Source organism: Pinus tabuliformis, chromosome 3_2 (genome assembly GCF_031772625.1).
Source record: "Pinus tabuliformis cultivar Carrire ecotype Pingquan chromosome 3_2, CPIR1, whole genome shotgun sequence".
Taxonomy (NCBI): domain Eukaryota; kingdom Viridiplantae; phylum Streptophyta; class Pinopsida; order Pinales; family Pinaceae; genus Pinus; species Pinus tabuliformis.
In genome coordinates this window covers 1,145,986,341-1,145,995,676 of record NC_142302.1, presented here as the reverse complement: position 1 = coordinate 1,145,995,676, position 9,336 = coordinate 1,145,986,341, and positions in this window count along the sequence as shown.

The window sequence follows — 9,336 nt, the reverse complement described above, 5'->3', positions numbered from 1 at the left end:
TTGCGTTTAAATATGTGGTTAATTAACATGCAATTACTTGTTAGTAAAGAAATTTTAACTTAAGTTTAAATCATTTTGTTATTGATAAGATATATTAAAACATTTGATTAAGACATTTATTTATTTATTATTATTATTATTATTATTATTATTATTATTATTATTGAGAGAAAATTAAAATAGGAGAGAAAATTAAAATAGTTAGTACAAAGATTACCATGTTTATATAGTAAATGGAGTTAAGAAAGATATAATGAAGTTTATATATATATATATATATATATATATATATATTATATGTAAGATTTAATTATAAAGTTTTTTAAAGATTAGTTAGTTATAACTGAGATTATCAATTTTATGTGTTTGTTTATTTATTTTAGTTGGTGGGGTTTTGAGGTTCACCTGTTGTTGGAGGTTTGTGTTCAGGTTTTGTATGCAATGTTGGCACCATCTTAAGTTGGTGCTAACATATAAACTTAAAATGTGAGATCTTGAGTTCTGTTGAAGTTTCTATTAATGTTTAGGTTCAATTTAATGTATTTGCAACATGTTAATATATTAATGAAAGACACCATTAAGTATTGTTATTTGATGTATATTAGAGAACCTTTGCATAAAATTTAAAATGTAATTTTGAGTGTAGCACCCAAACAATAATTAACCCAAATACTAGTTATCATTAGTAAAGTTGATAAACATAGACAACAAAATATGTGTAAAAAGATTTAACTACTATGTTGTTAAACAATAAATTCATATCATTATTTTTTTTAATACTATATTTCCAAAGAAAATCTTGAAGGAAAATATAGGGGATGCTTCCCTATATTCGTTGATGATGTCCTTGGCAAATTGGGTACCCATTGGCACATAAGTAACCAAATGTTCAATGACATTTGTGACATATTGTTAAAATGGGCAACTAGGGCCAAACTCCATGCGGGTCTTCTTATTCATGGCAGTTGATATTTTTTTTGGATTCCTCTCGTTGAGAGGTGTAGGATTGATTTAAAGATCATCCGATTCCGACATGCATTCATGGAGATATGAATTTATTTGTGTTATGGGACAATTCGTCAACGTCGGCCAACAACTAAATTGGCCCCACTTATCCTCCATGTTTTAGTATAAATAGAAGAGGACTTTAAGTCATTTGTCACACACACTCTTGTGATCTCTCTTCATTCTGTTTTGGGTTTGATGAAGATAAGATCTAGAGAGAGTGCCCTAGGTGATACATTGCCCTAATAGGAGATGCCCTAGAAATTGTGATGGAGAAGGCTCTACGTTGTCATGGAGAAGGCTCTACACTGCCCTAATGGAGAAGTTTAATGCAACCATGGAAGAAATTGTTATCATGGAGAAACACCTACGCTGGCATGGAAATAAAGCCCTAACGTTGAAGCCTCCTAAACACAGTCATGGAAGAATATAATACGTTGCCCTAGAGGATGCCCTAGACTCTAACGCAGTTATGGAAGAAGCCTAACACAGTCATAAAGATAGGCTTCTAACGCTACCCCAATAAAGCCTTAATGCTGCCCTATCAAACTGTTCTAAGCCGTAGTTTAAAGAGGGTTTTATGTGCCCTAATCCGCTGTTCTAAAGAGCCCAAATTGCTGACCCTTATACATAGTCAAAGTCTCCTATACGCTGGCAAAAAAAGCTCTTATACGCAGCAAGCAGAAGGAGCCCTTGGTAGTGGAACTTCCAGTGTGGAAGAAAAGGACTATCATTGTTTAGAAGCTGTCATGGAGGAAGACTTATTACGCAGCCCTTACCTGTTGTTAAGAGAGGCCCATTAGTAGTCTTGTATTGTTGTCATGATGTCACATTGCTGTAGATGACAACGTGGCCTAATTAAGGACTGTCTGGGCATATTGGTGATGAGCTTGATTTGAAGGGTTGCTATAGCTAGCTGCTTTGCTAGGCTGCAAGCCATAGCAAGCAGCTAAGGCTGTCCCATGACAATATTGCAGTGTACAACACAGTGATGATGGACATGGTGTGATAGGTGACAACATGATGTGGGCAACATGGTGCAGTATGGTGCAACATAGTGCACAGTGACAATGGTGCAGCATAGTGATGCATAGTGCAACATGATGAATGGTGCAGCATAGTGCACGATGATAGTGAGGATGGGTGCAACATGGTGCAACACAGTGATGATGGGCATGGATGTATAGCAGCAGCATGATGTATTGCAACAACATGATGATGATGTATTGCAATATACATAATGCAACATGAAGGACGCAACATAATGATAGATGCAACATAGTAATGATTGGGTGCAGCTCTGTGATCCCTGTGCAACACAGTGAAGGGTGTAGCATGACGATGAGGTGCAGCATGATGATGAGGCGCATCACAGTGATGGGTGCATCATGGTGATGGAGTAACCTTGTAGCATCAGTTGAACCAATATGTCTTCACTGGAGTTCAGATCAACTACCTCGTGTTATTTTCATAGTGAAGATCTCTCCTCAACATTTTGTTAAGTCAAAATGTTGATTTCTGATGTATATGTACTATCTCTCTCTCTGTTGAACTATTGAAGAACATAAGAAGAATTGATCAAGGGTTTCCCCACATTGGGGTTTGTCCCTAGCTGACGCCACATCTTGTGTCATCTTGTCTTGACTTGTTTTCTAATGTTTATGTTTATGTTCTATCTACAATTTTACTATCATGCTAAATGTGATTGCTAATCTGGAATTGATATTGAGCTAATATGGAAAATTGAAGTAAATTTGCTCTAAGCATAGAGCATACCTAAAATTAACATGGTATCAGAGTTGAGGTGAAGACAAAGCCCAAGCAAGAGTGAAAGAGCAATCACCTAAGACAATTGGACAAGGTCAAAAGACTCAATAGGTTCCTCATCACTCTTCAAATTCACCAAGGGTGAAGTAGAAGCAAAGAAGATTATCAGAGTGGCGCAGTAGAAGCATCTGGTGGCCTACCTAAAGGTCACTTCAATGGGAAGTCCATATCTAAGGATGGAAGGAAAGGCAAATGCCTTGCTTGCAATAAGTTTGGCCATTATGCTAAGGAGTGCCTGAATAGAAGGGACACATCACTTGATGATGATAACAATCATTCTAGGGGCATCTTCAATGATTGAAGGAATGATAGGTACAATGGCAAAAAGGAATGCAGGTCATTATGAAAATGGCTGACTCTTCAAGAAAGCAAGGAACTCCAGGTATGAAGTATCAAATGTTGTTTCTGATAAGCAAAAGGAATATTATCTTATATTGGCCCTCTCCACTACTTATCTGAACTCTTTGCGAATCTAGCTTATTGATAGTAGTGCTTCAAGGCATTTCATCGGATAGAAGGAAGCTCTCTCTAATTTGATAGAGAAGGAAACAATCATGGAGATTATACTTGGAGTCAATGCCACCTATCCCAGAAAGGGTGTAGGGAATGTTACCCCTCAGTTGAATGTGGGTAACACAATTCATTTACCATAAGTTCTTTATGTACATGATCTTAAGAAGAATTTGGTGTCCATTTCGGCAATGGAAGTCAAAGGTTTCAAAGTGGCATTCATCAATGGAAAGGTACGTGTGTGGATAAGGAATTATTAAAATATGCTTTGGAGTTCAGGGTTGGCAATTTATATCAATTTGCAGGAAGTCCATTGGGGACCATGTCATGTGACACATCTCTTCTATGGCATCAGAGGTCTGCCCATCTTCATTATGGGGCCCTACCCGATGTGAGACAGATGGTGACAGGGATGCCTGAAATCAAGGAAGAGCATGAAGGTACATGTCCAAGATGTACCGAAGGAAACATTACAAGGGGACCATTCCCCTCATGTAATAGCAAGACCTCAGATGTGGAACAACCCGAGGGGTTTGAGATTCATGATCGGGAATCTCATGTATGCAGGTGAAGGAAAGCTCTCTATGATTTAAAGCAAGCACCCCGAGCTTGGTATGAGAGGATTGACAACTATTTGATGAAGTTGAGATTCACTAGGAGTGAAGTCGATCCAAACCATTACTTTAAGGTTGTGGATGATAGACCTCTCATACTGGTACCTTATGTGGACGATCTCTTTCTGGCAGGTACAAACCCTCTCATTTGCAAAAGTAAGAGGGAGTTGGATTCCGGATTTGGTATGATGAACTGGAAGCTCATGACTACCTCAATGAAGCCTAACTTTAAGAAGTTATGTAGTAGTGATGTCAGACCTGAATTGGGAAATGCCTCTGAGTTTCATAAACTCATACTCGCATTGATGTTCTTGGTGAACTCCCGTCTGGATATACGTTTTGTAGTTAGCATGTTGAGCTCATATCTGGTTGAGCCTCACTAGATTGGTGCCAAGAATCATTTGAGATATCTTTAGGGCACAATCTCTCATGGATTGAGATACACTGCCCAAAATGTGACACTGCATGATTATGCTGATGCTGATTAGGCAGGCAGTGTGGAGGATCTCAAAAGCACTTCTAGGTGTTGGTTCTCTTTAGGTTTTGCTTTGATATCCTAGATGAGCACGAAGCAAAAGTTGGTTGCTTTCAGCATCGCTGAGGCTGAATTCATAGTTACGAATATGACCTCATATGAAGCTGCCTGGTTGAGGAAGCTCTTCAGTAGTTGTTTGGACACGTGCTGGATACCATCGTGATCTTCTGTCACAACCAAAGGGGGATTCGATTGTTGAGGAATTCTGTGTTTTATGATCGCTCCAAGCATATATACATTAGGTACGACATTATCTGGGATATGGTACAACGGGGAGCAAGAAGGCTCAATCACTTTGGGATTGATGTGCAGGTCACCGATATTCTGTCGAAGCCCCTAAGAAAGGTCAAATTCTTGACTTTCCGAGAACGACTAGGAGTCATGGAGAGACTCTCTCCTAAGGGTCCTGTATGATATGGACATTGAGCTCTGGGAGCTTGGGGGCTTGGGGGTACATCTTGGAGCAATGAGCAACCATAGGCTGAGTGTTTCAGCCTTGCCCTAGTGGTCTGCTATGTACGCAGGATGAGTGGTTCATCCTTCTCTTGCTGAGACACAGTCATAGGGTGAGTGGTTCTGCCTTCCCTTGGGATACCCCTGGTGACATGTAGGCATGATGAGTGGTTCATCCTTCTCTTGCTGAGACATCCTACCCACGCAGTCTGGGACTCATGGGAAGTACCTCTCATCTGGCCAATGAGTAGGGAAATGAGGATAGGGACCATAGTAGTACCGATGGACGCATTGTGCTACTACCGTACTCCCTATGCTAGGATGATATTGATCTGGGATCAATTGGAACTGACTTCGGGTCAGTAAGAGTGATATAAATCACACTCTTTTGGAACTGATTTCATATCAGTAAGAGTGGTACGACACACTCTCTTTATTTGGAACTGATTTTGGATCAGTAAGAGTGGTATGAGACACTCTCTTTGAGATGGGACTGACTTCAGGCCAGTAAAGGAGGGTATGATACATTCTCGATCACTTCCTCTTCTTATTAGTTCAACAGAGAAGAACATAGCAGAGCAGTGCATGGCACTAATAGTACAGACTAGCAGATAGAGTTCTCCTTAGTTTAGAGGGAGTGTTAAAATTGGAAACTAGGGCCAAACTCCATGTGGATATTCTTATTCATGGCAGTTTATATTTTTCTTTGATTCCTCTTGTCGAGAGGTGTAGGATTGATCTAAAGATCATCCGATTCTGACATGTATTCACAAAGATATGAATTTATTTGTGTTATGGGACAATTTGTCAAGGTCGGCCAACAACCAAATTGCCCCCACTTATCCTCCACGTTTTAGTATAAATAGAAGAGGACTTTAAGTCATTTGTCACACACACTCTTGTGATCTCTCTTCATTCTGTTTTGGGTTTGATGAAGATGAGATCTAGAGAGAGTGCCCTAGGTGATACGCTGCTCTAATAGGAGATGCCCTAGAAGTTGTGATCGAGAAGGCTCTACGATGTCATGGACAAGGCTCTACGTTGCCCTAATGGAGAAGTCTAATGCAGCCATGGAAGAAACCTTATTGTTATCATGGAGAAACACCTACGCTGGCATGGAAATAAAACCCTAATGTTGAAGCCTCCTAAACGCAGTCATGGAAGAATATAATACACTGCCCTAGAGTATGCCTTAGACTCTAACACAATTATGGACGAAGCCTATCACAGTCATAAAGATAGGATTCTAATGCTACCCCAATAAAGCCTTGACGCTGACCTACAAACTGTTCTAAGTCGTAGTTTAAAGAGGGTTTTATGTGCCCTAATCCGTTGTTCTAAAGAGCCCAAATTGTTGACCCTTATACACAGTCAAAGTCTCCTATATGCTGGCACAAAAAACTCTTATACGCAACAAGCAGAAGGAGCCCTTGGTAGTGGAACTTCTAGCGTGGAAGAAAAGGACTATCATTGTTTAGAAGCTGTCATGAAGGAAGACTTATTACACAACCCTTGCCTGCTATTAAGAGAGGCCAATTAGTAGTCTTGTATTGTTGTCATGATGTCACATTGCTGTAGATGAAATTGTGGCCTAATTAAGGACTGTCTGGTCATATTGGTGATGAGCTTGATTTGTAGGGTTGCTAACTTGCTACAACTAGCTGCTTTTCTAGGCTGCAAGCCATAACAAGCAACTAAGGTTTTCCCATGACAGTATTGCAGTGTACAACACAATGATGATGGACATGGTGTGATAGGTGACAACATGATGTGGGAAACATGGTGCAGTATGGTGCAACATAGTGATGCATAGTGTAGCAAGATGAATGGTGCAACATAGTGCACAGTGATAGTAAGGATGGGTGCAACATGGTGCAACACAGTGATGATGAGCATGGATGTATAGTAGTAGCATGATGTATTGCAGTATACATAGTGCAACATGAAGGATGCAACATAATGATAGATGCAACATAGTAATGATTGGGTGCAGCTCTGTGATGGGAGCAACACAATGATTGGGTGCAACACAGTGATGGGTGCAGCATGATGATGAGGTGAAACACAGTGATGGGTGCAGCATGGTGATGGAATCACCTTGTAGGATCAGTTGAAGCAGTATGTCTTCATCGCAGTTTAGATCAACTACCTCATGTGTTATCATCATAGTGAAGATCTCTGCTCAACATTTTGTCAAGTCAAAATGTTGACTTCTGATGTATATGTACTATCTCTCTCTCTGTTGAACTATTGAAGAACATAAGAAGAATTGGTCAAGGGTTTCCCCACATTGGGGTTTGTCCCTGGCTGGCGCCACATCTTGTGTCCTCTTGTCTTGGCTTGTTTTCTAATGTTTATGTTTCTGTTCTATCCGCAATTTTACTATCATGCTAAATGTGATTGCTAATTTGGAATTGATATTGAGCTAATATGGAAAATTGAAGTAAATTTTCTCTAAGCATAGAACATACCTAAAATTAACACATATTTATAATACTATATATCCATAGTATGTTGAATATGCTTATCCATTAAATTTAAAACATTCAATTCAAATTTGATACATGTTTTCGGATGGTAGGTGAGGGAGGGGTTATCACTAGTCCTAGAGGAACACTAGTTTATTCATATACATGGAGTATCTCTTCCAATAATTAGGGTGAAGCCTACGCCCTCTTGTAATGATTGAATGTAGCACACAATCTTCATATTCAAAAGTTAATTGTACTAGGGGGACTCTAAGAACACTAAGGCATATGATCCCGAGCACCAAACCATTGGATTGCAATATTGCTTCGATCTTCAACATAATTAGATAAGTCATTCATTCTTTTCCCACTGTCATTTTTATCATGTGCTCAAAGAGAACAATGCTAAGGTTGATGCATATGCAAACATGGAAATCCTAGAAAAAGTATGTGTTGTAATCATTAACACCAAAGTTTGTTACCAATCCATCCCTTAATGTTCATTATAAAATTCATGCATTTAATGAATGAAATCTTGGCTCGCATTGAGGGTGATGGGCTCCTCGGTCTCAATTATGTGACATAACTGCTTCTATGCTTCATGTCTCAGTGACATTTCATTTCCAATTATGAAACAATGCTTCGAATCTTGCAACCTCTAAGTGGGTTTATTCTCCATGTGATGGATTCATTAGTGCACTTGTTTAATAAATTCCATTGGTGGAACTAGATTGTGGGTTACAAATAAGTGTTTGAGATAATGGGGAGTTGTTTATTTCTAGGAGGTTCTCTTGTGTATGCAACCATCCTTCATTCTCTCCTCTTTACAAGTTCGAATGCATATGGGGAGTTTTATGTTACTCCAAGTTGTGAATTTCATTATATAGATTTTGTTCATTGTCTTGTATTCTTCCTTTCTTCGCTGGGTTTTCCTCACCCTTGGCTCATCTAAGTCCCTATCTATTTGCTTTTCAACATCCCCTTTATGGATTTTCATATTTCTAGGAGATACACATGGTGTTAAAGTGGCATGGAAGGTTAATAGAAGAAAATTGTCAAAGCAGTCTCAATGAATTCAAGTGAAGGAAGCCAACTTTTTAGCTTAGTTGGAGGTAGTAATTGGGATTCTAGTTCAATAGAGGCAGTTACTAAAGGTGGTAGAAGGTGATCCTGTGTCTCTTTGAAATTTATTAGACAGGTCTTCTCATGGGTATTAGATTGGACTTTGGAATTAGGTTCCCTCAACAAATTCTACCTCTATATAGAACATGGATCAATTAATGCAACAAATTCCATATTTAAATCTAAAGGACCTTGCAACTGAATATGAAACAACTAAAGAAATTAGCCCAAAATATGCACCTTGTTAAATCTAATGGTTTTTAAGAATTGTAGGAATCTAAGCATTTTCTATAAGCAATATAATATTAAGGATTTTTTTGAAAATTTATATATAAAATTGTTTAAACTGGCCAAATATAACCCAAATCTCTTTGTTTTTTTAGGATGTAGGATTTCTCAAAAACAATCTCTTTAATATACTTTCATTGAATCCCACAAACAATCTCTTTAATATACTTTCATTGCATGCATTTGTTGTGGATTTTTTATTAATAAAAATATATTTCAGTTACTATTAAAATAAAATATCTTCTAGTTACTATTTAACTTTGTGCACATTTAACTTTGATTAAGTGTAGAATATATATATATAAAAGCTATATAGAAATTCTATATTAGTAAAAATATTGACCAATTACTATTGAACTTTATCTATATCTAACTTTGACTAAGTATTACATATATATATATATATTTTCATGAGCATGAAAACAAGTGCAATCCACATGCATTGAGTTAGTATGTGTTTTTATTGGGTATTTTAATAATGTATAATTTGATTATATATATTCTTTAGAGAATG